This window comes from Pongo abelii, chromosome 21 (assembly GCF_028885655.2).
Source record: "Pongo abelii isolate AG06213 chromosome 21, NHGRI_mPonAbe1-v2.0_pri, whole genome shotgun sequence".
NCBI classification, from domain to species: domain Eukaryota; kingdom Metazoa; phylum Chordata; class Mammalia; order Primates; family Hominidae; genus Pongo; species Pongo abelii.
This window is the reverse complement of record NC_072006.2, coordinates 45806986-45834819: the sequence shown is the minus strand read 5'-3', so window position 1 is coordinate 45834819 and position 27834 is coordinate 45806986. Positions and strand designations below refer to the sequence as shown.

Here is a 27834-nt window from a genome sequence, read left to right as displayed (position 1 = left end):
CTATCCAAGGCGCTGCAGGGTCCCCGGGGCTGGAAAACTCCCGGGTGCGCTGGGCCTCGGGAAGAAGCCCGTCGGGAGCCAGGAGTACCAGGGAGCCGGGCTGAGCGGCAGGAGACGCGGGTGGAGGCTGCTCCGTTCGCTTGGCCACTCAGGATCTTCTTTTCCTGACCTGCGGGTCCCTCGCTTCTTCTTGCATCTGCCCGCGTGACCTCGGCCCCTGCAGAACCCCTGTCTCGCGGGACCCCAGCCACATCCTCTCCCACCCCCGGAGACGCCAGCCCCAGGTCTTCCAGATCACTAGCCAGCTACCTGAGAGACCTCCACCTGCGAGCTGAACACCCGCCGGCGTCCGCGCGCGCCAGGTCCCCGCCCCCTGCCTGCGATCTGCAGCGTGCAGGACCCCGCCCCGCTCCCCCGGCCCGCGGGACCCCGGCCCCGCCCCGCCCCCGTGGCCCCGCAGCTAGTCCCAAGGGGGCGGGGCCGCGCGCAGCGTCGTCTCTAAGGCGGGGGGCACGAGGCAGGGGGCGGGGCGGTCTCAGCGCCGGCCAATCAAGGCCGAGATCACATCCATGCAAATACGAGCACAATGGAGCGAGCCCATCACTCGCCCCTGCAAGCAAGCTTGAAATGGGCTTCTGTCTGAGCGGCAGCCGGGATGACCAATGGTTCTGTGTTTTGGACCGGCGAAGCCCAATGGCGCGACAGGGAAGGCGGGCCCGAGATGGGTTAGGGTGTCCTTGCAGGGTGTCTGAGCTAAACTTCACCAAATAATAGCTGTTTGTATTTTGGCTGCTGCAGGAGCCATTTTAGGTAAGTTCTTCTCTTAACTTTTTATTTTCTTCCCTGGCCTCGGCGGACCGGCCTTGTCCGCGGGTCCCCGGCCCCGCCCCGCCGGGCGGGTTAGGGTGCCCCTATGAATGGAGCCGGGATGAGGGGCTGCGGCGGTGTCCAGGCCCGGCCGGGCTGGGGTCCGAGCGGGGCCGGCGGGCGGGCGGCCTGGCGGAGGGCAGGCGGCGGCCTGCGGCCTGGGGAGAGGGGCGGCCTCTGCCGCGCCAGGCTCCTGTTCCCGCTCCCGCTTTCGCTCGGGCCGGGCGGCCGTCCTTGGGAGTGCGCCGCTGCGGGCCGCGCGCAGGGGTGGGGGACCGGGCGGACCCCGGCCGCGGGCCTGGCGGGCGGGGGCGGGGCGTGCGGAGCCCCCCCCCCCCCGGGGCGGGCGCGGTGGGACCCCCGGGCCCGGCCGCGCTGGGGCGGGGCGGGGGTGACCGCTATTCCCGCCGCCGCCCCCGCGGAGAAGTTGCTCTATTCGCGTCCTGCGTCTGTTTGCAGGGGTGGAGGAGGGTGGGCTGGTGCCAGGCTGCTGTTCCGGGAGGGGGCGGGGGCCCCTGCGCGGCCTCGGATCGCGCACCCCCTCCGCCCCCTTCTTACGCACTAGCGCGCACTCGCCCCGAAAATTGGAGCCCTGGAGGGGTCCTGCAACCCCGCTGCCAAGTTTTGTGCATTATTAGATTGCATGTTGGAGCTTTAAAAAAAGATCTATCTGTCCTCTTCAAGGTATTTATTTTCTTCGCTGTTGAGAAGTAACGGAGTCCGTTGCGCCCAGATTTCCAGGGACATGCCTGTCGGATGTGCAGAGGGTTGGCAGCTACTTGGTTTTTTTAAAGACGTTATTAGGAAATTCCCTCACTAGTGAGATAATCGAAATTTGAGTTTGTTTGCAGCTTCAGTTTTATTTGATACAATTAAAAATGCATAAGCAGGCACTTTATATTTGTGTACATAAAGTATTCCTAGTTCCAGTTATGACTAATGTGACTGTGGTTTCAGTCGTGTGGGATCTAATAAGGCAGTATAATTCAATTTTGAGCTCGTAGGCCCCTGTTCTCCAAATTAGGGTTTATGGACCATTAGTAATCTGGCCAAGGTTTCTGGTGAATCCTTGGCATCTCTGAGCATCTCTCTGGGGCTGTGTGTGTGTCTTATTTCCCACCCCCTGAAAACTCCTCGTTTCTGGTGGCAGATCCACGAACACAGAAAATACACATTTTAAATATTTACAGTTTTCAGGATGTCTGAAATATTGCCTGAGATTTGATTATTGTTTCCTAGATGGTATGTAAGAGTACCATCCCAATGGGCCCCCAATTTCGATGTACTTTGTGGAAATATGTTTGTGGCGTTTGGGGGAAAAAAACCGGGGCAGACCACTCGGTTTAGCTCCCTAGGCTGATGTGAGCTGTGTAACTTATTGGGGGTCTGTCCCATTGATTTCATGGCACAGTCGAGTTTGACTGTAAGCCAAATTGGAAAATCGGGTTGGCAACCTCAGAGAGAGAGTTTTTGTGAACTTTATGGCTTTCTGGCAACAGAAAGAAGATTTGAGATCTGTGTATGATAAAATGATTAGGCATGAATCCTCAAGTAACATGATTTATGCCAAGCAGAGCAGGTGGTTTCATATAAGCAATGCATCATTATAAACAAAGGCCTTGGGAAAATGCGGAGTGGTAAGATTATTAATTTTGGAGTTCTTTTTGTTCCAGGGCAGATTTCATAGAGGAATTATAAGTTCTTTTGAATTTAAACATTTTTCTTGATTAGTGGGTGACTAAAAGCTATCCTGCACACATCTTTCCCCACCGTTTTGTTAGCTTTGGAGTCTCTCTAATAGTAACCAGACCATAGTACTGTTCTTGGTGTAGTCTGGCCATGGGCGAAGAAAATCTAGATCTGTTGCGAAATTGAGTTGTGCTTCAATGTGGTATTACAGTCTTCCTGGAGTCACGTTTTTTATTCTGCAGCTATTTCTTTGCTTTTCATATTTAGCTCTTCTGTTACATTTAATAGCACTGCAAACTCTTTCAATATGATCATTTTTACAACTTTTAAATATTCTATATCTTTATAATTTTTATAATTTATTATTCATGTAGTTGGGGAAGTTCTCTGAACTCATCAGTGTATTAGTTAAGGCAAACCACACAAAAATTGAAAGACAAGTTAGAAGTGAAGTGGGAGAAATACGACTAACTGCTGCATTTCTGGAAGAATCTTTGGCAGTTATGTTTTTGTATTTATTGATTTACTTTTTGTGTATTTCAAATACCAAAGAAAACCTGAAGAAGAATCATATCTCATTAGAAGCCACATCTTATTTGTGATTTTGCTCTGACATTGCAGAAAACCTATCAGAAACAACAGGCGGCCCTTGGTCTACTATGTGTCGGAGAGCTCCTTGGTTTATAGAAGTTTCGAAGAAATGTTTTGGTTTTCTTGGAAGTATGGCTTTGCCCGAAGCAGAGTTTGTGGTTATGTCTTCCTGTGTTATACCATGAGGTTCCACAACATCAGGCTTGATTCTCCCTGTAGGTGCCTATGTTTTTCATGGAAAGACTTTAATTGGTAATAACTAAATGAGATCACTCATGGACCACCCATGTTCTGAATCTCTTTGAACAAGTTTAAGGATTCAAAGATTCTACCTGCAGAAATATCTTTGGTGTAGGACAATGACAGTATATCCATATCAGCTGAGGAGGCTGTACTCTCCCTCCCTCCTTCCCGTTTCCCTGCCTGGTATAAGAAGGCTTGAAATAGTTTTGTTTTTAATATATATTTAATGATTCTCTTATACTTCATTGCTCATGCAGAGCTTTAGTTTAATTCAAGTGAAAGGTGGAGTGAATTCCATAGGATTGCCTGCATTCTCCTGTACCAGGTTATTATATTGAAGACTCTTTGAAATACATAAAATGATAGCCAGAGCTGAGATACCTCTTCCCTAGAGAACTTTTTTTTTTTTTTTTGCAATGGAATGTGACATGCTTGTGAGTGGAGCAAAAAGAACTAGCATTGATTGAATACCTGGTGTTTGTCCAGTACTCAGCCAGATACTGGGGCTACAGAGTTGGGAAAAGTATCTTTGCTTTCATAGCCACTTCATGAGGCTGGGCTGCAGCTCAGAGAAATGAAGTAACTTATTAAAGGCCATAATAAAGCTAGTCAATGATAGAACCAGAATTTGAACCTGATCATCTGTATCCAATGCATGTCCTTTTCACCAATAGTTCTCTCTCAAGATTTTTTTAAAAGCTCAAGCGTACTGTTGTATTTTAGTGGTATGGTGTTAGGTTAGTTAGCTAACACACCTTCCCTAAGTTCTACACGTGCATCCATTTTTACTTTTCCGTTTCAGGAATTTGTCACTGAAGAGGAGTGTTGGAATACAGTGAGGACACCCTTTTCCCCCCTTTGTCTCCATGGAGTAGGAGTGGTCTTCCTGGGGTACTTAGGAGTTCAGGTGTACCCTGGTACAGTAATAACCATGAAGTGCAGAGGGATAAGGCAGTCACTTTTTCCTTTGCCAAAATGTTCTTTTCTTCGGTTCATGTTGTGGAGGCGTTGATACCCTCATGAGAAATTCTGTTACTTCCATAAAAGTCCTGAAGGTAGTAAAATGGAGTTATTTTAAAATATCCATGCTTGTCCCTGTTTCTGAACTAAATCATCTGCATAAAATCCAAAGAAAAATGTTTATTTTTGCCTGTAGTACCTGTATTTGTTGGTTTTTATCGTCAGTAAATAGTGATTCTGTGCATCCTCTTACATTTATTCATTATGTTGTTTGCCATCACTGTTCTATTTTGCAACCTTTAGAATTTGTAATGGGGTGTATATGATATAACTTAAATAGCTCCTATTTTGAAGAATCAGGATTTTTTTTTTGAATTGATGAACCTTTTTTCTTTATAGTCATAATGAAGGACTTAGAAATTCTAGCAAGGAACAAACCTAAGTTTTCAACGGACTCCCATGGTGCTTTTGTTATCTATTTCAAAAGAACTTAATATACTAAGACAGTATTTGAAAATTTCAGGATGCTAGGAAGTAGAATTGTAAGATAACCAGGACAGGAATCCAAACATAAGTAGAAAGTGATGGATGCATATTTGAATTTTCTAAATAAGTAAAGGGAGATTTCCATTTTTTTACCCCTTTATTGAGGATACTTGTAAAGGATAGTTGCTGATCGCATTTTATGGATCAAATATGTTATTCTTTATCAAGTAGTTAAATTTTTAATATATTTTGGATTTTCTTATATACTATGTGACCAAGGTATTCTGGTTTTGGATTTTTTTTTTTTTTAAACTCAAAGATTGTTTTTATGTAAAAGCTTGGCTTCAGGTTAAAAGTTCCAGCTACTGTAGTAACAAACATCTTTAGTTCCTACCTAAAGGTTTAAGCTTTTTATCCTGCAGTTCGTGGACCTCTAGAGAGTCTTTGGCTGGTCTGTGAACGCCCCAAAATAGTATGCAAATTTTTGTTTGCGTCTGCGTATTTTATAGGCGGACAATCCATTGTTTTTTATGATTCTCAAACGAATCTGTGCCTCTCATACCCCTACTGCCATACCTTTCCACCAGCATACAAAAAATACTAAGGGTCATTAATTTAGATCGTTCTAGAACAACTGCTTTGCATGAACAAAATCTTCTGCCTGGATGCTGACTTCTTTGGACCTTTTTTGTCCTTTAGCAATCTCAGCCTTGGTCAGTTGGCCTGGGCTTGGGGAAGAACTGCATCCCTCTGGCAGCATTCAGGCATTCCCTGGGGTTATCCCCCAAATTCTTCCCTCGCTGCGATCACATGGAAGCCGTTTGTTGCCCTTGCCCTTGCAGCCTGATAGAGTTAAAGGTTGGAATGGGAGACATGGGGGCTCTTAGAGGGTCCTCAGCCTCTCGTTTTCACACGTCTGCCTCTGCAGATGGGACTAGAGGGGAGGCCGTGGCAAATGCGCCTGACATTTTCTTGCTTTGAATACTGCTTCTTACTAATTCTGCTATTGCTTCATTCAGTATGTTAGGAAGAAAAGGGTTTTTCTTTCTTACATTGAAGAAGAAGAATTAAAAGAAGCCCTCCATTTTTTTATATTCCCCAGACTTTTATGAAATGCTTTGCAACTCCATTAATGCTAATTTTTAGTGGAGTTCTTCCTTAAAATAATGTGTAGTTGAACATAAAAGCTTATTTTTAGGCTGCTAAAAATTTTACAGAGAACATACATATAAAACCAGGTGTTACTATATCAAAAGGATTTTATATTAAAGTTCTCAGAGCCTTATTATTTACTTATTAAGTCAAGCAAATTGCCAAAACAATATTAGAGTAACAAAAAAATTCTAAGAATAACTCTAGGAGGTGGTCAAACTTAAAGTTAGTCTGGAGATTTTTTTTTTTGTTGGGCCAGAACAGAAGTTGAATAGAAGAAAAATCAGTTTATTTTGTTTAATAATAGATAATAATAATAATAATTAGATTAGGGAAAATACCTAAGCTTTAGGCAGATGGCGAAGGGCATTGACTTGATTATTTGGTTTGTTCCTTCCTTAAGTGTTTATGAGTAAAGAAATATATCTGGACTCTACTTTGGGTCCAAGAAAAACCATCAGTATTCTAAGAAATACTTTGAAGGATTATGTCTGGTAAGCTAAGTCTAGATCATAGATTTTATTTACGGAAAGAATTTTACATAATTTAACACAGAGACTTTATTATAGCTCATTGTGTATTTTGGCTTAGCAATTCTTGCACTGCTGGCAGTCTAAATTCAACTATGGGCTTGCATGAAAAAGTTAAGCCATCATTATTGTTGATCCTGTGATAGAATCAGATCACATTGTAAGTGATGACACCATTAGATTGCTTCTTTAAGCAAACCTGGTATAATACTACTTAAGGGATTTAGGGGTATTTTGCTTAATGGAATTAACAGTTTTGCCTTGAGTTGTAAAAATGCATTGAGGAAATGATAGAGGATATGAAAGGGGTCATTAATGTCCAGCTCCAGAAAGATAAGTGTGAAAATGTAAAAAAATAAGCTCTTGTGGATCAGGCTACTGAAAGTAGTCTACAGATTCCTGCAGGTCTGTGGGCTGCTTACCTGTCTGACAAGGTGAGTACGGAACTTGAAAAGAAGCATGTGCTTTTATAGCAGATGGTTAGAAAAATGGTTTGTTGAATCTAATTATAAAAACAATTAGTTTATAATTGTAGTCCTTTTTTGTTTATTTTTTCCTGGAAATTCATTTTTCTGGTGTTTCATGAAAGTCTTGGCCATAGATAGGGAAAGAGCAAAACCAAAAACTAGTTCTTCACTAATAAAAGTGTTGGGAAACTTCAGCATTACTTTGGAGCATGTTAGAAATGCAAGTTTTACCAGGTGCGGTGGCTCACACCTGTAATCCCAGCACTTTGGGAGGCCAAGGCAGGCGGATCACCTGAGGTCAGGAATTCAAGACCAGCCTGGCCAGCATTGTGAAACCCTGTCTCTACTAAAAATACAAAAATTAGCCAAGCATGGCGGCACGTGCTTGTAATCCCAGCTACACTAGAGGCTGAGGCAGGAGAATCATTTGAACCGGGGAGGCGGAGGTTGCAGTGAACTGAGATCCAGTGAACTGAGATCACGCCATCGCACTCCAGCCCAGGTGACAGAGTGACACTCTGTCTCAAAAAAAAAGAAATGCAAGTTTTTGGGCCCCATTCCAGACCTACTGAAATAGACCACCTAGGGTTCCCAGGAGTCTGTGTTTTAACAAGCTATGCTGATGATTTTGGGCACATCAAAATTTGAGAAACATTGTTCTAGATCAGCACTGTTCAGTAGAACCTCCTGTTATGAGGGAGGTATCCAATATCTGCATGGGAACTACTAGCCACTGATGGTTTTCAAGCCCTTAAGATGTGGCTAGTATGACTGAGGATGAGAATTTTAAATTTTATTTAATATTAGTTTAAATTTAAATAGCCACACATGGCCAGTCGTACCAGTATTGGACAGCACAGCTCTAGACCCTTTAGCATTTCTACCCTCTTTGGAGCAAAGGTGGATTTTTTTCTGTGTCTGTGAAGGAAAATATAATAGGAAACAAAATTGTCCTTTAACCTAAAATGAGTCTAAGCAAGCCGTGTAATAAAAATTGATAGTTATTTATCTATTTATATTTGCCTCTTTATTTTTATCTGAAAGTTGATTTGAATGTTCAGAGAATAGTAAGATCAAAGAATAAATTTAGATTTGTCTTGTAAGGCTTTACAAAAAGCAAGGTAGCTGTTCCAGCGGGGACTTATGACCCTTCCTATCTATGACTAACATGCATGATGTCTTTCAGCATGACTTTTGAAGCTTTTTTCTTTCATACTAAGATTGAAGATAGGCAGCTTTTGAGTATAACACTGTAGTTCTCCTGTTCTCAATAAAAACTACTGGCTATAGGGGTTCCCATTACTTTAGACCAGTAATGGATATTTTTACCATACAAAGTATTTCAGGTTTATCTATCAATTAACTTATTTATTTATTTGTTTATTTATTTATTTATTTTTTGAGACGGAGTCTCGCTCTGTCACCCAGGCTGGAGTGCGGTGGCGCAATCTCAGCTTGCTGCAAGCTCCGCCTCCCGGGTTCAGGCCATTCTCCTGCCTCAGCCTCCTGAGTAGCTGGGACTACAGGCGCCTGCAACCACGCCCGGCTAATTTTTTGTACTTTTAGTAGAGACGGGGTTTCACCATGTTAGCCAGGACGGTCTTGATCTCCTGACCTTGTGATCCGCCCGCCTCGGCCTCCCAAAGTGCTGGGATTACAGGCATGAGCTACCGTGCCCGGCCTATCAATTAACTTTATAAAGAGAATCTTGTTTTTTTAAAATAACATTTACCAAGCCTCCCTTGAAAGACTGAGTCTTATCCTCTCTTCCCTTTCCAATATATTTAAAAATTGATTTGTTAATAGAAGCAATTTCTTTGGTTCATTCGGGGTTGCATATTCTTCTCCGTCTCCTCTCCCCATCTACTTGTAAATGGGGAATACAAATTTTAAACTCCTAAAAATCAATGATAAGATTGATTCTAGTATATTCATCGAAATCTATTGCAAAATTGAAAATTATGTTGTGATTGACAAGAAGGAGGAAATTACTGTAGAAATAAACATAGGCTGGGCACCAATGGCTTATGCCTGTAATCCCAACACTTTGGGAGGTGAGGTGGGCAGATCACTTGATGTCAGGAGTTCGAGACCAGCCTGGCCAACATGGTGAAATCCTGACTCTACTAAAAGTACAAAAATTAGCCAAGCATGGTGGCAGATCCCTGTAATCTCAGCTACTTGGGAGGCTGAGGCAGGAGAATCGCTTGAACCCTGGAGGCGGAGGTTGCAGCGAGCCAAGGTTGTGCCACTGCCCTCCAGCCTTGGCAGCAGAGTGAGACTACATCTCAAAAAAAAAAAAAAAAAAAGAAATAAAAAAAAAGTAAACACAGATCCACATGCACATGTGGAGTTGTAGCTTTAAAAATGCTGTCCAGTCATAACAAAGTGAGTCTAATCATACAGCAGTTTTATTAGACATATTTACTAGGTTTTAGATTTTCAAGCAGGAAATTGTTAGTCATTTAGGCAGTGACTCTTGAAGCATGAGAGACAGTAACGGGTGTCCTATGTGGTTTATAGACTCACAGAACATTAGAATTGGAAGGTTCCTTAAAAATCATGGATAGGGCTGCCAGGATAGCAAAATTTATAATGCAGCAGTATCTGTTTTGTTTATGGCGTGAGTTAATGCTATATAGTCTCTCCTTGGTGTTCATTACAGATCAGCACTGTTTTCTCATTAATTCTGTTGTAAGGGTGGTTGTATACTCACAAAGCAGTGACTGGCAGTAGGTTGTCTGGGCAGGTGCTTCTGTTTGACACAAGTGTCACTGATTAGGGGGCACAACATTTTGTAACTTGCTGCTTTGGCTTTTTTGTCTGACTTTCTTCTAAGGATGTCAAGTTCTAGATCTCTGGGCATGTATTTTGTTTTTGTTTTTGTTTTATAGAAACTGGGTCTCTTATGTTGCCCAGGCTAGACTCATGGGCTCAAATGATCCTCCTGCCTCAGCCCCCTGAGTAGCTGGGACTACAGACATGCCACTGCACCCAGCTCTCTGGGCATGTATTTGAATTCTTGCTGTAGGGTTTTAAAGAATTGGAAAGCCCAGTGTGCTGAAATTTAGATCTGATAGTTGGACAGATCCTAAGCTTGAAAGGTTTGGAGGTTCCTTACTTCAGGTTTGTTCTCATCACTGCCACTTGTCCTTGGAATGCTGTATGAGATGTTACTGAAATATTGTGATTTCATAAGCTACACACAAAATAACCGTACTCTGTCCATTTTTATCTGCACTTTGTGTCTGCAGCATTTCATGTAGCAGAGCTCTCCCTGCGTGTTCTTGACTGTGTTGCATATTTACTCTTGAACTAAGCTTTGTTGTTGCCCTTATGAGTGTGGTTGTGGCAGATTTAAGTGTTATCAGGTCTTACACAGGTCACCATCATTACTAGATTCTCTGAAAGCGAAGCTACTTTCTATCTTGTCGGGATTGCAGAAGAGTAGAGTTAGAAGGTACTTCTGAAGACGTCTATCTATTTTCATTATTCATAATGGGATGGGGTCCTATTCATGTAAATATTTGTGAGGTCACAGAGCTGAGCTGTGGTCAAGCCTTGATTAGAATTCAATTCTCATTTTGCCGTATAGGACTTTTCCCTTAACCTCCAAGGATTAGGGTCCTGAAAACCCACATAGGAGAATTTCCCTTAAAAATTCATGGGGGAAATATGGGACAGGTGTGCTCTGAGATTAGGAGTGAACATGTGAAAGGCTCCATAATTTTTTTTAATGTTCTCTAAAATAATAAAGATACTATCAGTGAAATATTACACGTCTTAAATTAGTAAGAATGGGTATTTTAATAGCTCTTTACTAGAAACGTTTTGGCATGTCCCTCTCTCATCGTGGTAAAATGCTTGTTGTACTATTTTGGTAAATCTTGTTTACTATTTTTTTGCTTAATGGAAACTTTTTGGCATATCCCTCCCTTTTATCACGGTAAAATGCTTGTAAATTAACCTTTGCTTTATTTGTAAATAATGTGCATAAATGTTTTTCACATGTGCTTATATGACTTAGGGTTATTAGGATAGATTTTTTCCCCAGATCCCTCAGTAATCATGATAATAATAGCTGTCAATCACTGAGTGCTTACTATGTGCCAGGTATGGTGCTAGACTCTTTCATGGTGTGGTCATTAGGACTCCAGTATTCTGGTTCTCTTCCTTAAGGACACATGGTAGGGTTACATTCTCTCTCACACCTTGAAATTGGGCATGGCTGTGTAACTTGCTTTGGATATTGACATTTCAGTGGAAGTGATATGTGTCCCTTCTAGGCAGATACCTTTTCTTTTTAAAGAAATATGTAATGGTTACATAGTGTAAGCAAGTAAACCTTTGCTTTAAAGCACTGAACTTTTTTAATGAGGTTTTTTTTTTTTTTTTTTCCCTGTGGGATGGTCTACTTTTGTACTGTTTCCCATGCTCATTGTTTTCTGCCCCTCCCTCTTGGCCCATCCAGATATTTTCCTTCCATGAGACTTGAGAGCAAGACCCATGTCTTCATGGAGCCTTCTCTTCCCATATCAGCTTGAAGCAATCTCTCTCCCCACAGCATTTCTTGAGTTAGATTTTCCCTCTGTAACTAATTTGGCATTTCATATTGAATTGCCTTTGTCTTTTCTTATATTATTCATTTATTCCACAATGTGTGATGCCTATTTATTTAGCAAAGAGTTATTGAAAATTCATTGTGTTTCAGTCATTCACGTGCCCTGGGAATGCACATGATCTCTCCCTTTGTGGAATGCACTTTGTGTTAGAAGAGACAGAAAGGTAAACTGCCACTACAAGCATCATGATCAACGTCAGATTAGAGCTATGTCCAAATTTTGTTAAGACTCAAGAAGAAGGATCAACCATTAAGCCAGGGGAGTAGGTTAAGGCTTTTGAAAGGAAGACCTTTTAAACGGGTACTTGAAAATTGATTGGGAGTTTGATAATCAGAGCCTGAGATTAGTGTTCATGAGTTTGGAGAGCCTTTTATGCATAAGAAATGTGTTGCTGGGGGCTCAGAGGCAAATGGTAAGTTCATTCTGGCTGGAGTATGGTGGAGAGCCATGGAGTACTGGTAGGTGAGGGGCTGGAGGAGGGACAGGTTGGAGATGTTGAGAAAGGCTTTAAAGATCATGGTCAGTTGTTTGGGTTTGTGTTGGCAGTGAGGAGTCATCAGAGGTTTTAATGCAGGAGAGTGGTTTGTACTCTACACTCTGGCAGCAGAGGTTGGTTGAGTGGTGCTCAGACTTTGTTGTGTATTAGAATCACCTGAAGAGCTTATAAAAATACCAGTACCCAGGCTATAAACGGTAAAATCAGATTTTCTGAAGGAGAGGCCCAGATATTGGATTTTTGATAATTTCCCAGGTGATTCCAGTGTGTATCTGAGTTTGAGAACTACTCTTTTAGAGGGGTCTGATGGAGTAAGGAATTCAGAGGCTATTGCAGTGGACTGACTAGGAGATAAGTCTTTTTTTTTTTTTTTTGAGATGGAGTCTCGCACTGTTGCCCAGGCTGAAGTGCAGTGGGTGCAATCTCTGCTCACTGCGACCTCCACCTCCTGGATTCAAGTGATTCTCCTGCCTCAGCCTCCTGAGTAGCTGAGATCACAGGTGCCCGCCACCCCACCCAGCTAATTTTTTTTTTTTTGAGACAGAGTCTCGTTCTGTCGCCCAGGCTGGAGTGTGGTGGCACGATCTCGGCTCACTGCAAACTCTACCTCCCGGGTTCATGCCGTTCTCCCGCCTCAGCCTCCTGAGTAGCTGGGACTACAGGCGCCCGCCACCATGCCTGGCTAATTTTGTTTTTGTATTTTTAGTAGAGACGGGGTTTCACCATGTTAGCCAGGGTGGTCTCGATCTCCTGACCTCGTGATCTGCCCGCCTTGGCCTCCCAAAGTGCTGGGATTACAGACATGAGCTACCGCACCTGGCCAGTTTTTTGTATTTTTAGTAGAGACGGGGTTTCACCATGTTGGCCAGGCTGGTCTCGAACTCCTGGCCTCGTGATTTGTCTGCCTTGGCCTCCAAAGTGCTGGGATTACAGGCATGAGCCACCGTGCCCGGCCGAGATAAGTCTTTGAATTGAAGCATTAGCAGCTGGGACAAGGTGAGACAGAGTCAACCATTATTCTTTTCCTTCAGTGTTCTAAATGTTTGTCTTTTCCTACAAAATTGTGGTCGTCATGGGTGCAAGGCCCATTCTTTGTACCTTGAATTCCTCATAGAGATTTGTACATAGTAGGTTCTCAAAAACTATTTGCCTGCATGAAAGTCAGTTTTCCTTTGGTCAAGTATTCATACTTGAGTACTTTGGATATTTTCATTTCACTTCTTTCCTTTTTGTTATCAAATAGAATCTTCTTTAGGAATGAGAGTGGATAGAGATGAATTTTTTTTTGTCAGTTTTACTAATAGTTCTGATTAAAATTAAAATTTACTAATTAAAACAATGTCTTACACAATAAGTCTTACATATGGTTTATCCATGCTGTCTCTCTATATTAGCACAAATAAGTAAATTTCCCATTAACCCTTGGCATTTGTGTAAAACTCCTTAGTACTGATACACCCTTTAAAATAAAGAATTCAGGTAAAGTATCCAACAACATATGGAAGGTTTATGTTAAAAATAACACCTAACTCTTGTTAATTTATATAATAACTCAGGAACTCAGTGTGATGTAGAGGCTGACTTGGTTTGTGCACTTGAAATTCAGTTTCTCTTTGGCAAGTAAATTCATTTATTTGTGAATGGGAATAGTATTAAAGAATGTTTTGAGGCATTTTTGAGTCACACTTTGTTCTCCATTCTAATGGAAGGGAGTTGGAACCTGTAGAAATTAAAAACATTTTTTATACTTGAAGGATTTATACTCCTTTGTATCTTGAAACGTATGAAACCTACAGACAGGTATGAGAACAGTACCATGAACACCCATCTCCCCTTCACCTAGAACCACCTGTTATTAACATTTTGACAAATTTGCTTTATAACTTTCTCTCTATATATGCACTTTTTTTTTTGACAATACCATTTGAGAGTTACTTGCAGACACTGTAATGCTTCACCCCTAAATACTTTACATATTTATCCTAAGGAAAAAGGCATTCTCCTACATAGAATAATCACAGTGTAATTATATCACTCAGGAAACTTGATGTAAAACCCAATATACAGTTCTTTTTAAAATTTTCCCATGAAAATGTTACTTGTAGCCTCCCCACCCCCAACTCCCTGTCCCCCGTTAGGATCCAGTCAAGGATCCTGCATTGTATTACGTTGTCATGTGCCCGTACCTTTCAGTATCAATTAGTTTGACCTGGTAGTCCGTGGATTCCAGGAATGGAAATGAAAACCCTTGGAAAATGATGTAGCCGAGCTTCCTGAGCCTTCTTCACTGCTTACCTTTTTCTGTGCTCCCCACCACAGGTGGGGAATTGGTCTTCTTAGAGAAGATGGGTGGCAGAGTTCTAAAGTGGAACCTCACATCCAGTGCAGACCTGTTTGTTCACATCTTCCTGAGACTCGGAGAAGCTTTATCTGGACAGTTATTTTCCATTTTAGGATTAAGGCCATTGAGTCACCCACATGCTTAGTTAAGAAATTGTGATAGTATTAATGAGACTAGGAAATGATTTTCATAGCCAACTCTAAGACATCTGCAACCTGAAGAGTTAGGAATCTTCTGCTATTTCTTGAAGACCACTGATTTTCATGACCAGTCATAATGTAGTTCCTGGGGTTTTAATTTTTAAAAAACTATTAAGGACTCCTCTAATCTTTAACTATTCCTCAGTCATATCTTATTGGTCTTATGTCCTTCTAGTTTTATACTCCTTCCTGGGCAGGCTCTTCTTTCTTGTTGTTTCAACTTTTGATGACTCTAGAATCTATTTTTCCACCCCGACCCTCTCCTGTGATCCAAATCTTTATTTCCAGGCCACACACACAGCAGCTCCACCTGCCTGTGTGAGTGCAAAACTGAACTCAGCATCTTTTTGTGTAAACCTGGGCACTCGTTGGATTGTTAAGCATGGGATGGAGAATGAGATGATATTTAACCAGGGGCCTAGGAACATGAGGATCACATTCTTTAGCAGCCCCTGTTCTCCCTGACACCCCCTACCTACCCAACCCCACCTTTCCTATACAAACACGCATGCGTGCACACACACACACACGGGAATAGGTGAACCCAGGGTAAGGCCTTGCTAACCCTGTCATTTCCAGCTGGACGTAGAATCTTGGGAGTTAGGCTTCATGAAATGAATTCTTTTTTGTTTTGTTTTGTTTTGTTTTGGGACTGAGTCTCGCTCTTTTGCCCAGGCTGGAGTGCAGTGGCACGATTTCGGCTCACTGCAGCCTCTGCTTCCCCTGGGTTCAAGTGATTCTCCTGCCTCAGCCTCTCAAGTAGCTAAGATTACAGGTGCACACCGCCAAGCCTAGCTAATTTTTTTGTATTTTAGTAGAGACAGGGTTTCACCATGTTGGCCAGGCTGGTCTCCAACTCCTGAGCTCAGGCAATCCACCTGCCTTGGCCTCCCAAAGTGCTGGGATTACAGGCGTGAGCCACTGCGCCTGGCCCAAAATGAATTTTTTAAATTCAGTGTTTCTCAAGCTTAATGCCTTGAAATGAAGCATTCCAAAGGGTTTGCTAGCTCTCCTTGCACAAGGAATTTACCTTCAGCAGGCCAGCTCCTGACTGCTGAAACTAGAGTTTTGTAATCCTGTGACCATAACTCACAGTGATAAAAACACTATATTGTGCCTAGTACACACACATGTGTATATGTGTGCATTGTTAATTCAAAGTTTTTTTTTTTCTTTTCTGAGACGGAGTCTCACTCTGTTTCCCAGGCTGGAGTACAGTGGCATGATCTTGGCTCACTGCAACCTCCGCCTCCCAGGTTCAAAGCCTCAGCCTCCCGTGGAGCTGGGACTGCTGGCACCTGCCACTCACCCAGCTAATTTTTGTATTTTTAGTAGAGACAGGGTTTCACCATGTTGTCCAGGCTGGTCTCGAACTCCTGACCTCAAGTGATCCACCCACCTTGGCCTCTCAAAGTGCTGGGATTACAGGCATGAGCCACCATGCCCGGCATAATTCAAGTATTTTAATATTCAGTATTTACTCTCACCACTTGTGATGCACTTGATTTTCTATTCTCTAATCTTTTAAAAATAGTTTTGGCCAGGCACGGTGGCTCATGCCTGTAATCCTAGCACTTTGAGGGGATGAGGCAGGCAGATCACGTGAGCCCAGGAGTTCGAGACCAGCCTGGTCAGCATATTGAGACCCTATCTCTACAAAATATTTAAAAAACTAACCAGGTGTGGTGGTGTGCACCTGTAGATCCTGCTACTCGGGAGGCAAAGGTAGGAGGATTGCCCATGATCATGCCACTGCAATTCAGCTTGGGCAACAGAATGAGACCCCGTCTCCAAAAAAAGCTTTACTGGAATATAATTTACATGCTATAAAATTGTCCTTTTAAAATTCTTTTTTTTTTTTAATGTAAAAAGAAATGCTGGTGATGACCCCACTGACTTGTAAAAGCATGACAGTGCTAGGAGCAGTGCAGAGGCACAGCTGGTTTAGAGACTGTCCACCAGGGAGGCAAGAAAGGCAGGCTGGCACCCAGCCTTGAACCACTGTGCTCACTGCAGTCACTGGACTGTGTTTCATTAAACACCCTTAAACTTGAGCAAACTGGCAGTTTTACTCCTTGGTGTGAGATGAAGGCTGGGGTAAGCCTACAGGTAAAACTGCTCTGGTGGTCAACCAAGGGGCTTGCCTCATAGGAAGGTGAAATGGGCACCTTCTTTTTGTGGTTTGTGGTGCCAGCATCCCCTCTTCTCTTTGCCAGGAAGAAAGAGAGAGGGAGAGGAGGGGGTAGAGGAAAGGAAGCTTTGTCTCATTAGACAGTAGAGCCTGAAATTCTTGTAATTCATGTTACTCTATTTAACTGAGTTTATTCATGAGAATCTTTGAGAGAGTGACTGTAGGGACATGGGTATTTGATCAGTTTGCTCTCATTAATCTGCTAACCAAAAGGAGATAGAGCACCAAGGAAATGAAAGAGGAAACAACTAAGTTTTCATTAGGAGAGTGGAAGAGGAGAGGGACTAAAGAATGCAGTGTAGCTTTGCTTTGTTGGGTTGTGTTCATGGCCAGAGGGAGGCCCTGTGTGGTGAGGGTAATCAGCTGTGCAAGCAAGGAAGCCAGGGTGGAGAGGCTCAGAGAAGAGATTTGGTGCCAGTGCCAGGTAGGGCAGGAATATGACAGGACCAAATAAAACTGAGGGATCCCTGTCCCATCCCAGAGCAGTGAAATAATTGGAGCAAACATTTATTGAGTGCTCATGATATGCCAGGCACTGTATCATCTCATTTAATCCTTTAACACCACATGAAATTTTGGGTTCTGTTATTACCTCCATTTTACCAATGAGGAAACTGAGGCACAGGGAGGTAAAGTAACTTGTTCAGGGTTGCACAGTTACTTGTTCTGACATTTATATATATGCAGGGCATTAAAGATCCTGCCTTGAAGTGAGTGAACCCACTGCTTCTGGGACCATATCTGCTATACCATAGCTTCAGGAGCATACCTTTCCTGGCAGATCCCATAATCTTTGAGTCATTTAGTCTCCAGGTTGCTACCTTGAAGTTCACTCTTAGAGGCTGGTGACCATAATACTAAAAATAACACTGTCCTAGAGAATATTTATAGTTTTTTCACTCCCTCTTCATAAGTACAGACTGTGCCTTATCTAGGAAATACCACTTATTTTGGGACTATAGAGTTGGGCATATAAATTGTAAGGCATGTCCAGTAGTAGTCATGTTTCAAGTCACTTCAACAGATGTTTTCATGCTTCTAAAGAGCCCTGCCATGTACTTCGTGCTAGAATGGCAAATGTGATCTCAGGGGAAATAAACATGACCAATATTTAAATTGAAGTGAACCAAAGTAATAGAACAGTAAAAGGAACATACAAGGAGGGTGAGGAGGTTAGGAAGAACTTTCCAGAAGAGTTAACATCTGAGTTGGGTTTTGAAGGATGAATAGGAGTTTCTCAGGCAGGTAACAGTCACAGAAAGATTAAGTGAAAATCCTGGAAAGGTGGGCAGAGGTTTTCTTCTGATTCTATTGCCAGTGTGTCTAGATTTTTGATGTGATAGAAAGAGCCTTCAGTTGTAAAATTCCACTTTTTTCCCCTAGTGACTTGAAATGCCTTTGGAATCCTATGCCTCAACAGTGGGGCTGGATAAGTAGGAATTATGTTTCCAGCCAGTCATAGGGAGGGGCAAATGCTACCCATGCAGCACCTGTAGGCACACTGCAACTCTGGACAGAAGCAAGTTTCTTGTTTGTGTGAGGTGATGGTGGTGGTTACTGAGCTCCAACCCAAAACTTTGACTGCATTTGCTTGACTAGATTTTTCTTCCCTTATATGAAAATACTGTAGTTGATTGTTGTTATTTAGAAAGTATTTAGGCATTCAGTCACAAATGTTTATTGAGCATTGTTGTTTGGATGGGGGTTGAGGCAGATGAGGGCCATATATAGAACTTGGGTTTTTGAAATACAACATAAATTTCAGTAAATGGTACTAATCTCAAGTATACTGCTTGATTATACTTTTAGATATGTATATACCTGTGTAACTGCTGCCCTCTGATCAACATAGAGACTGTTCCAGCACTCCATAGGGTTCTCTTGTGACCCTTCCTGGATAAGACCCCCCTCACTCTACCCTACTCCGCTTAGTTCTGGCTTCTGTCACAAAGATTACTTTTGCCTGTTATTGAACTTCAAATGGAATAATACAAAATGTCCTGTTTTGTATTTGGCTTCTTTAGTGCAAAGTATATCTGTGAGATTCAAATTGTTGGGAGGCATTGATTATAACATATGATTTGTGCCATTGAGGGTTGGGTCTGAATTTGTTGGTGGCATTCATTTATTCAGTACACATTTACAGCAGCTCTACAGGGGTTTATAGATAAAAGATAAATACAGTTCCTGCCATCAAGGACTTTTCAGTGTATTGAAGGAGACAGACACACAAATGTTACAGACAAGTGCTCGGTGCCACAAAGAAAAACCAGCAGTTAGACAGAAAATTTCTCAGCAAGGCACATTTACTTCTGCAGAAGGGTGCTGCCTGCACCTGTCTGATCACAAGAGCACACCAAGCAGGGTAGAGCAGGGTTTTAAATCCCTATATAGTTCCTGTTTCTGTGTCCTTTGCCCATTGGCTGGAGTTGGACCGCGTAGTCTAAGCTGACCCAATTGGCTAGTGTTTAAAATTGAATAAGGCCAATTAGGCGGGAAGGGAGAGGCTGTCCATTACCAACTAGTTGGGAAGGGTTGTTTACAGAGTAAGAGATTTGCTACTTATAGATTAAGCAGAGAAACAAGTGTTCGTTACAGATTAAGCAGGAAGGGCTGTGTACAGAGCAAGAAAGACCAAGGAAGCTTTGAAGAGGACCTTATTGTGTCTGGCAGATTTCCCCCTCTTGAGTTTATAGTTCTTCCTCTTCAAATTTTTGTAACATATCTTGGCTTTGTTGCTCCTCTTGGTTGTCTGGGAGTAGGAACTTAGCTGAGTAGGGTGGGGGAGAGTCAAGAGGGGTTTTGGTGGGGGCTGTTTTTATAAGCCTTTGCCCTGATCCACAAATACAAGGTATGGTGCAGCAACCTACAAGAATGAGTACACCTATAACAATTGCAAGGAGGGTAAAGATTGAGGTTATGAGTCCCTTCCATCTTCCAAACCATTGTTCCAGGAGACCAGAGAAGGGGTAATCTATTCCAGAATTTTTGGCTAATTCATTTGCTAGGGTGGTAAGGCCCAGGCTTTTGTAATTGTTTCGTCGGGGGCTGTGTTGTTAGGGATAAAAGTACAGCATTGGACCCCAATCATGACACAGACCCCCACTTTTCTTGGCTAATATCATGTCCAGGGCTATCCTATTTTCCCAAGCCATTTGGCTGGTAGGACCTAATTGTTCAGCTATTCCTTTAATGGCATCCCTACTATAATTGACAAACCGCTGTTGATTATAGTAAATGTAATTTATCCAGTGTACATTTTTGTTTACAGTTTCCCATGAGAACAATATAGATTGAAATCCTGTAGCTATTTGATTTTGGGCTTTAAATTCATTTAACACTCCTCATGGAACTCCGATGGCATCTATGTAAATGTGAGGGTCAGAGGACCCGTGGGGGGTACTCCTTTTTTTGTGATTGTCCTTTTTGCTTAGTCGACGAAATGCCAGGGTGAGATGGCCAATTGAATTAGGGTGCAAGTGTTGCCCCACTTATTTGGCAGAGTACCCAATAGTGGTCCACCACAATACTACCATACATCTGCTTGGGGATGAACAAGGGCAGACTGACTGGTTAGCTCCCAGAAAGGCTTAGGCTTACTGCATTTTGCTAGATTTCCAAGGAATGCCAAGTTTTCCCCTTGCTGTGAGAGACACGAGATGAAATTGACATTGGTACCTGGAGGACAGATGGCCCTTGGGGGCTGACCCGCAGGGCTTTTAACTCTGGGAATAACAGCGAGAGAGTTTGGCATGCCTTATTGCCCCAGGCTGTGGGGTTTTGGAAGAGAGATACCATACAGCTCATACCCTGTTGGTCAGAGGACCATCCAAATGGAAAGGGGATGATTTGGGTTTCTGGCCTGCCCGTTGCACAAGCGTAACAGTTGCTTTTGTTTAGTTTGCGGATGGAATATTTAATCCATGCTAGCCAGGCATTTGCATCTTGGTACCCTGTTTCAATAGCTAGGGTGGGTTTTAAATCTTAAACTTCTACAATGGCTACTTTGGGAGCCATTGCATTGTAGGGAGAGACTAGTAGTTTGATTAGAAGGTTTGAAGGAGAGGGAGGAGAGGATGACGAGGCGATGAAACTCATTTTGAAAAATCCTATAGAGTCTGCCCCTGCGACCTCTGCTCCCATACCATAGAAACGACTTAATGAAGGGAGGAAGTTTGGGAAATTGAGATAGTAATGGAAATTTGTACTGGATTACATTGGTTTTGCTGGCAATTGGTGGGGGGGCTTCCTTTAGTGAAACAATTGTGTAGTTTTAGGGATACACAGAGACTTGTTGGGGAGGTCCAACCCTGATTTTTGGTAGTCCATAGAACATTGGACCAGCTACGGCAGAGACGCTCTGTTTTCAGAGGACAAGATTCCCAGTTAACAGAATTTTTAAAATAATATCCCAAGTCTAAGGGAACTGCCCAGTTAATAGAATCTGCCCAGTCTGAGAATTTCCAAGAAGGGCAAAGTAGAGAGCTGCCTTTGACTTTGCAAGTCTCCACAAGGTATAACAAGACAAGCATCAAAAGTAATGATTTGCGGTGACTCTGACGTGGTTATGTTAATAGTGAGATGTGGGGTAGCTAAGGGAAAGAGAAGAGAAAAAAAAAGAATAGACATATTAGGCTTTTTTCTTTAACGTTACTCTGATGGGGGTTGGTCCTGGGATGATGGTCCTTGACTTTGGAGAGGGCGATGCCTTTTTGACTCAGGTATGGTGGGTCCACCCCTTCTCAGCGGTTCAGACTGCTGTTTCAGTCATTAGGAGCACTAGATAAGGGGTCCTTCCCAGGTGGGTTTGAGCTTTCCCTCTTTCCAACTTCTGATAAGGACATGATCTCCAGGTTGGTGTTGGTGAACTGCGAATTCGAGGGGTGGAGTTTGTGCTAGGAGGCCTTGAGTCCTGAGAAAGGAAAGAGTGGAAGACAGACCAAATACATAGTTTTTAAGAAACTGATCCTTTGTCTCAAATGTCGGGAGGTCCGTAGTGGAATTAAATAAGGCAACCCATAAAACATTTCATAAGGGGATAAGCTGATGTCTTTCCGGGGAGCAGTTCGGGTTTATGTCCCACCTCTAAATTTATCAGGGGCTCTTGGTGGGACTCGAGATAAAAGAAACAGAACCCCTGACCTCCCTGTTCTTCCTCGAAGGCTGTAAGTGGGAGGACTTCTTTTTCCTTTTCCCATTTGGGACATTCTCTTTTGAAGTGACCTATTCTTCCACATTTGAAACATTTGTTTTGCCCTCGCTCTCCCTGTTTTTAAGTTTCTTTGCTTTGCTTTTTCATACCCTTTATATGGCCTAGTGAGCGGGGGCTTAAGTTCTTTACAGGTTTTGGACCCTTGGGTACTTTGTTGTAGAGCGGACAGCATGATTTTTTGCCTTTTGCTTTTGCTTTTCTTTATCCCTTCTTACATAAACTTTTTGGGCCTCCCTCAAAGGTTCCTCCATAGGCCGATCTTTCCATCTCCAGTTCTCTATTTTTTGTAATTTCTTTGTGATATCTGGCCAACTATTAGTAACAAAATGGAGCTTTCACATCCCCTGCCCAAGGGGATCCTCTATGTCTAAGCCTGCATATTTTCTCATCTGTTCCTTGAGTCTGTTTAAAAACTCCTTGGACCCTTCATCTTTTCCCTGCTGCTTATTAAATGCTCGGGAAATACTTTGGGTGCCTGAATCCCTTTAACTATCACTTCCCTAAGGTCTTTCATGTTTTCTTGGTGGGCTGCCTTGTTATTATCCCATTGCGGGTCTTGGGCCAGAAACTTTTGTTCTGCTGCAGAGATATTTTGACCGGGAGGATGTTCGTGCTCCCAGACTATCATAGCAGCCCTGCGGATCATGGTTCTTTCCTCCCTCGAAAAGAGAATACTTAAGATGGACATTAGCTCAGCCCAAGTGTATACTTGTGGTCCTAAAAATTGGTCAGTTTGATCCGTGACCCCAAAAGGATCATCTAATAGTGGTTTAAGTTCCCTCTTCAGGTTTCTGACCTCTGAACTAGTTAAGGGGGGCATTTACAAAGCCAATTCCCGTTCCTCCACGTGGTACTTAAGGGAAAAGGGGTTGGGGCAGACTCCTTTGAGGAGGAGGGGAAAAGGAAGTTGTGAGTGCCCCTGTGGCATCGTTCTGGCATTGTTCTATTTCGTTGGAGCTTCTCCGAGGGAGGGGCATGTTTGGGCAACTGCTCCGTAGGAATGTGGGGTGATGGGGCCCGCAGGGCAGGGTTATATGAGGGAGGGACTGAGTGTTCAGCTTGGGGCAGAGCAGTGCGTGGGGGAAAGTTGTCTAAAGGGTCCCCTGTGGTGTTAGACTGCTTGGGGGTAGGGATTCTATGTTCAGGGGAGGTAGCTTTTGGCTTATTTCCTGTAGCTTTTAGGGGGTAGAGGAGGACAGGCCCCTGCCACCAGCACAGGGCATAGTCTGTTTCCTCCTGGGAGACAGGACTTTTGTCATTGACATATTCTATTGAAAGTTGACAAATCCAGTCCTCATTTGACCCAAATTTTGGCCAAAGAAAAAGCAAACTGAGGGTTCGAGGATGGGTTCTTTGGTCCAAATAAAACAACAATATTTTATCATTTATTGCTTTTTCTTATGTTTGGTCCTTTCATTATCCTTAAAATATTTTAACATGAGACCTGGAGGGCTATTAGAGGGAATTTTATTGTCTGTCTTGTCCTTTATATTTCCTGTCCTGCTTGGGTTATTTCCCGTCCCGGAAGTTTTAGGCGTTTCCCTGAGTTTCCTGCATGTGTGGGGCTAAACCTCGCTTACTAGAGATTCCTTGCACCCTTCCCCTGGAGGCTCAACCACCCCACTGGAGGTTTCTTGCACTCCTTTGCTGTCCCTTCATCCTTCTTTGGACGCTTCCCTCATTGGAATTTAGGTCCCTCTTAGCATTGGTGGGTTGGTATAAACCCCCGACAGGAAAGCCGTGCCCCGCCTTAAGCTGTATGAGGTGACCACGGAACTGCAAATCTGGACTCCACACTTGCTTCACACTTAATTGTGCCTCTCATTCACACACTTTCAATTTCCAGGGTGTCCTCACCACCAAGGAAGTACTTCACTGCCCCGTGGATTTTCTTACCTTGGTCTGTGCACAGTTACTGGGTCGCTACGGTATCAGTAGGCCCTTTCCTCCTGCGTTGCTGAGAGTCTGGGTTTATTCATCACACCAGGTGGGTCTCGATCCCTCACCCCTGAGGCCACTGCAACAAGGCAGCGGGACGCATCTCCTCACAAGAGTTGATCAGAGACCCTTCCCCAGAGGAGAGTGGGATCCTGGACGATCCCTCACATTGTTAGAGACAAGTGCTCAGTGCCACAAAGAAAAACGAGCACTTAGACAGAAAGTTTCTCAGCAAGACACATTTACTTCTGCAGAAGGGCGCTACCTCCACCTGTCCGATCACAAGAGCACACTGAGCGGGGTAGGGCAGGGGTTTTTATCCCTAACACAGTTCCTGTGTCCTTTCCCCCATTGGCTGGAGTTGGACCACACAGTCTAAGCTGACGCGATTGGCTAGTGTTTGAAATTGAATAAGGTCAATTAGACGAAAAGGGAGAGGCTGTCCATTACCAACTAGTTGGAAAGGGTTGTTTACAGAGTAAGAGATTTGCTAGTTATAGATTAAGCAGAGAAACAAGTGTTCATTACAGATTAAGCAGGAAGGGCTGTGTACAGAGCAAGAAAGACCAAGCAAGCTTTGAAGAGGAACTTATTGTTTCTGGCACAAATAATCACAATGGGTGGTAGGTCAACTTTTAGGTGGTGAAAATGGTTTTCAAAAGACTTTATAGAGGTGGTGAGTTTCTTCTGATTCTTAAAAGATTATTAGGAGTTTTCCAGATAGTCAAAGGGCGCGATAGCTCATGCACAGATATGGAGGTGTGAAGTGGAGCACAATGTCTTCAGAGACCTGCAATACCAGTACTTTGATTTTAGATTGGTGTAAGAATGCCAAAAACATCACTTTGGGAAGAAATTTTGAGGAAAACATTGTCATATAAGTTTGACTTCCATCTTAGGCTGGAGCCATGGGATGTGACCACTTAAGCATATGGTCCTGAAAATACCATAGTGGAGAAGGCAAAGAGTGGAAGTGAGTTTTGGTGATTGCTGCAGCTAGGTAAAAAGGTTCCAACAGTGCTTTACTGTTGATATTGTGGAAGACCTCTATGAGGTTAGTTAAAAACTATAGGGATGCTTATTATGAATGTGGTGTTTTTTTCAATAATTGAGATGAATTGAGGTGTTCCATTAAGCCATCAAAAATCCTGTAAGGGTAGATTTAGAAGTAGCATCTCTTCTTGATCATGGGATTTTTTTTTTTTTTTTTTAGCAAAATTTGTTCTCCATTGCCTTAGTTCGTTAGGGCCATAACAAAATACTACGGACTGGGTGGCTTAAAGAATAGAAATTACGTTCTCACAATTCTGGTGCCTGGAAGTCCAAGATCAAGATGTCAGCAGGTTCGGTTTCTTCTTTCTTCTCTTGGCTTCTAGATAGCTGCCTCTTGCCATATCCTCACATGGTCTTTTCTGTGTGCTTATCTATGTCCACATCTCATCTTTTTGTAAGGATACCAGTCATATTGGATTAGAACTCACCATAATGGCCTCCTTTTAACTTACCTCTTTAAAGACCCTATCTCCAAATACAGTCGCATGCTGAGGAAATAGAGTTTAGGGCTTCAGCATATGAATCTGGTGGTCAGACACTGCAGCTTATGACACCCATGTTTCAAAACTTATTATAGTAAGAGTTGGGTTTTTCGGGAGTTGTCACCAGAGAAAAACAGGCTAGAAGAGCTGCAATATCAGCAGGTAGCAGTGTTGTAGGCCGAAGTCATGTGGGACCCCTGTGGGTGCTGGGCTCGCTTTTAAAGTGCCATCTCTTGAGTTCTTAGTGGCTTGGGTCTGTGCATACAGCAACCCTTTGGGTAGTACAGCCTAACTCCTTGTGTGTTCTCATAAATTAATGCTGAAAATAGAGACTAAGAAGTAAAGAAACCAAACTGTAAAGGCCATGTGAGCATCACAAGGGAGATAATTTCATAACTTTTATAACTCTAAATTTATTCTAGTGATGAACAAACCATATCCGTCTTTTACTATTTAAACCACCCCCCCTCCCTTTTTGATTGGGCTGAGTGAAACAGCCTTGGCATTCTCTTTATCAAAACATTTGGATAGCAAAGAACTGTTTTAAAATGCCTGAATCTTCTCCTTGGAGGCAAGAAATTGTTTTCTGTAGAAGGATTGTATTTTGGTTTTTCTGTTGTGATTGTCACAAAGAGGGTGGAGGGATAGGTCTTTTTCTTTCTTGTTTAAGAAAGTCTTTTAAGGAAGTGCTTTTACATAGTCACTTTTTAAATTGTGTCTTAAATTGAATTTTGGAGGGGCATGTTTTAGATACCTGAGAACTGGAAATCTTTGATTTTCAGTGTAATAGTATTTATTATAATGGTGTGTGTCACAGAGTTTACTAAGGTATGTTAGCTCAACACCCATTGGTGTTAGACCCAGCCTAATGTAAAGCAGGGAATCTTGGGAAGTCATGGCATCCCCAGGTGTTCTCATGTTGCATCCCTGCTAATACCAGTGCTGTTCCATTGCCTTTTTGTTCCTTCCCTTAGTCATGGACTTCTTGACCACTAATTAGATTTTGCCAGGATAGTCTAGGTCAGAAGCAGGCATTTTTAAATCTTTGAACAGCAGTAAAGGTAGTGTGCATTGTAGCTCCAGTTTCTATTTGTATGAATATGTGTACTCGTTGTCTTTGAATGAAGTACGACTATTGTGTCATTGTTAATACTTTTTAAAAGGAGTAAATTAATTGTTTGAAATGGATCATAGTTCAAAAGTATATCCAGATTTTACTTACTTTTGAGGAAAACTATCTTTCTCAAAAGACTCTCTGTTTAAGACAGTAAACATTACCTATTACTCCAGCAAATTAAATGTGTTAACTTTCCAAGTTTTTCTATTTTGTTTTCTACCATTTCATTCTACTCTACACTTAGATTTGACTTTACCCACTTTTCTTGTGTGTGTGGTTCATGTCCTTTTTTTTTTAAAAAAAAGAAATTAGGTAGAGAATACCACTTAGAAAAGTATTTTTTTTTTTTTTTTAAACCATGAAAATGCTGATAGTACTCAAAAGCTTTGGATATTGGGAACCTGTGACCCTTGGATTCTCGGGAGTCTGATTTGAAATTCTTTTTTTTTTTTGAGTCGGAGTCTCACTCTGTTGCCCAGACTGGAGTGCAGTGGCACGATCTCGGCTCACCGCAAGCTCTGCCTCCTGGGTTCATGCCATTCTCCTGCCTCAGCCTCCCGAGTAGCAGGGACTACAGGCGCCCGCCACCACACCTGGCTAATTTTTTGTATTTTTAGTAGAGACGGGGTTTCACCGTGTTAGTCAGGATGGTCTTGATCTCCTGATCTTGTGATCTGCCTGCCTTGGCCTCCCAAAGTGCTGGGATTACAGTTGTGAGCCACTGTGCCTGGCCTTGAAATTCTTTATACCTTGGTAGAGTGGTCTGTATGTTTTATCAGCACCTTCCATCTGTGAAAATCCTTGAATGGTTGCTGCCGTATTTTCTAGACATGTCTACTGGCTTTCTTTTTTTTTGAGATGGAGTTTCATTCTTGTTGCCCAGGCTGGAGTGCAATGGTGCAATCTTGGCTTACCACAACCTCTGCCTCCTGGGTTCAAGTGATTCTCCTGCCTCAGCCTCCAAAGTAGCTGGGATTATAGGCACAAGCTACCACGCCCAGCTAATTTTTTTTATTTTTTAGTAGAGACGGAGTTTCTTCATGTTGGCCAGGCTGGTCTTGAACTCTCGACCTCAAGTGATCTGCCCACCTTGGCCTCCCAATCTCCTGGCTTTCATATATATATATATATATATATATATAAAATTATACTTTTAAGTTCGAGGGTACATGTGCACAATGTGCAGCTTTGTTACAT

The 27834-nt window shown here is 42.8% G+C and overlaps 1 protein-coding gene across 5 annotated transcripts in view; it reads left to right on the top strand.

The window, feature by feature from the left end:
- Positions 1–590: 590 nt before the first annotated feature.
- Positions 591–27834, top strand: part of CHD6 (chromodomain helicase DNA binding protein 6) — a 223908-nt gene continuing 196664 nt past the window's right edge. For 2 of the 5 annotated variants that reach the window (XR_008517177.2, XM_024238849.2), the window contains exon 1: positions 678–810. The gene's annotated coding sequence lies outside the window, so the exon portion shown is untranslated. Of the gene's footprint in view, positions 811–23129; positions 24035–27834 lie in introns of those variants that run through there. The other 3 variants (XM_054542308.1, XM_054542309.2, XM_063720524.1) reach the window with 3 other exon arrangements.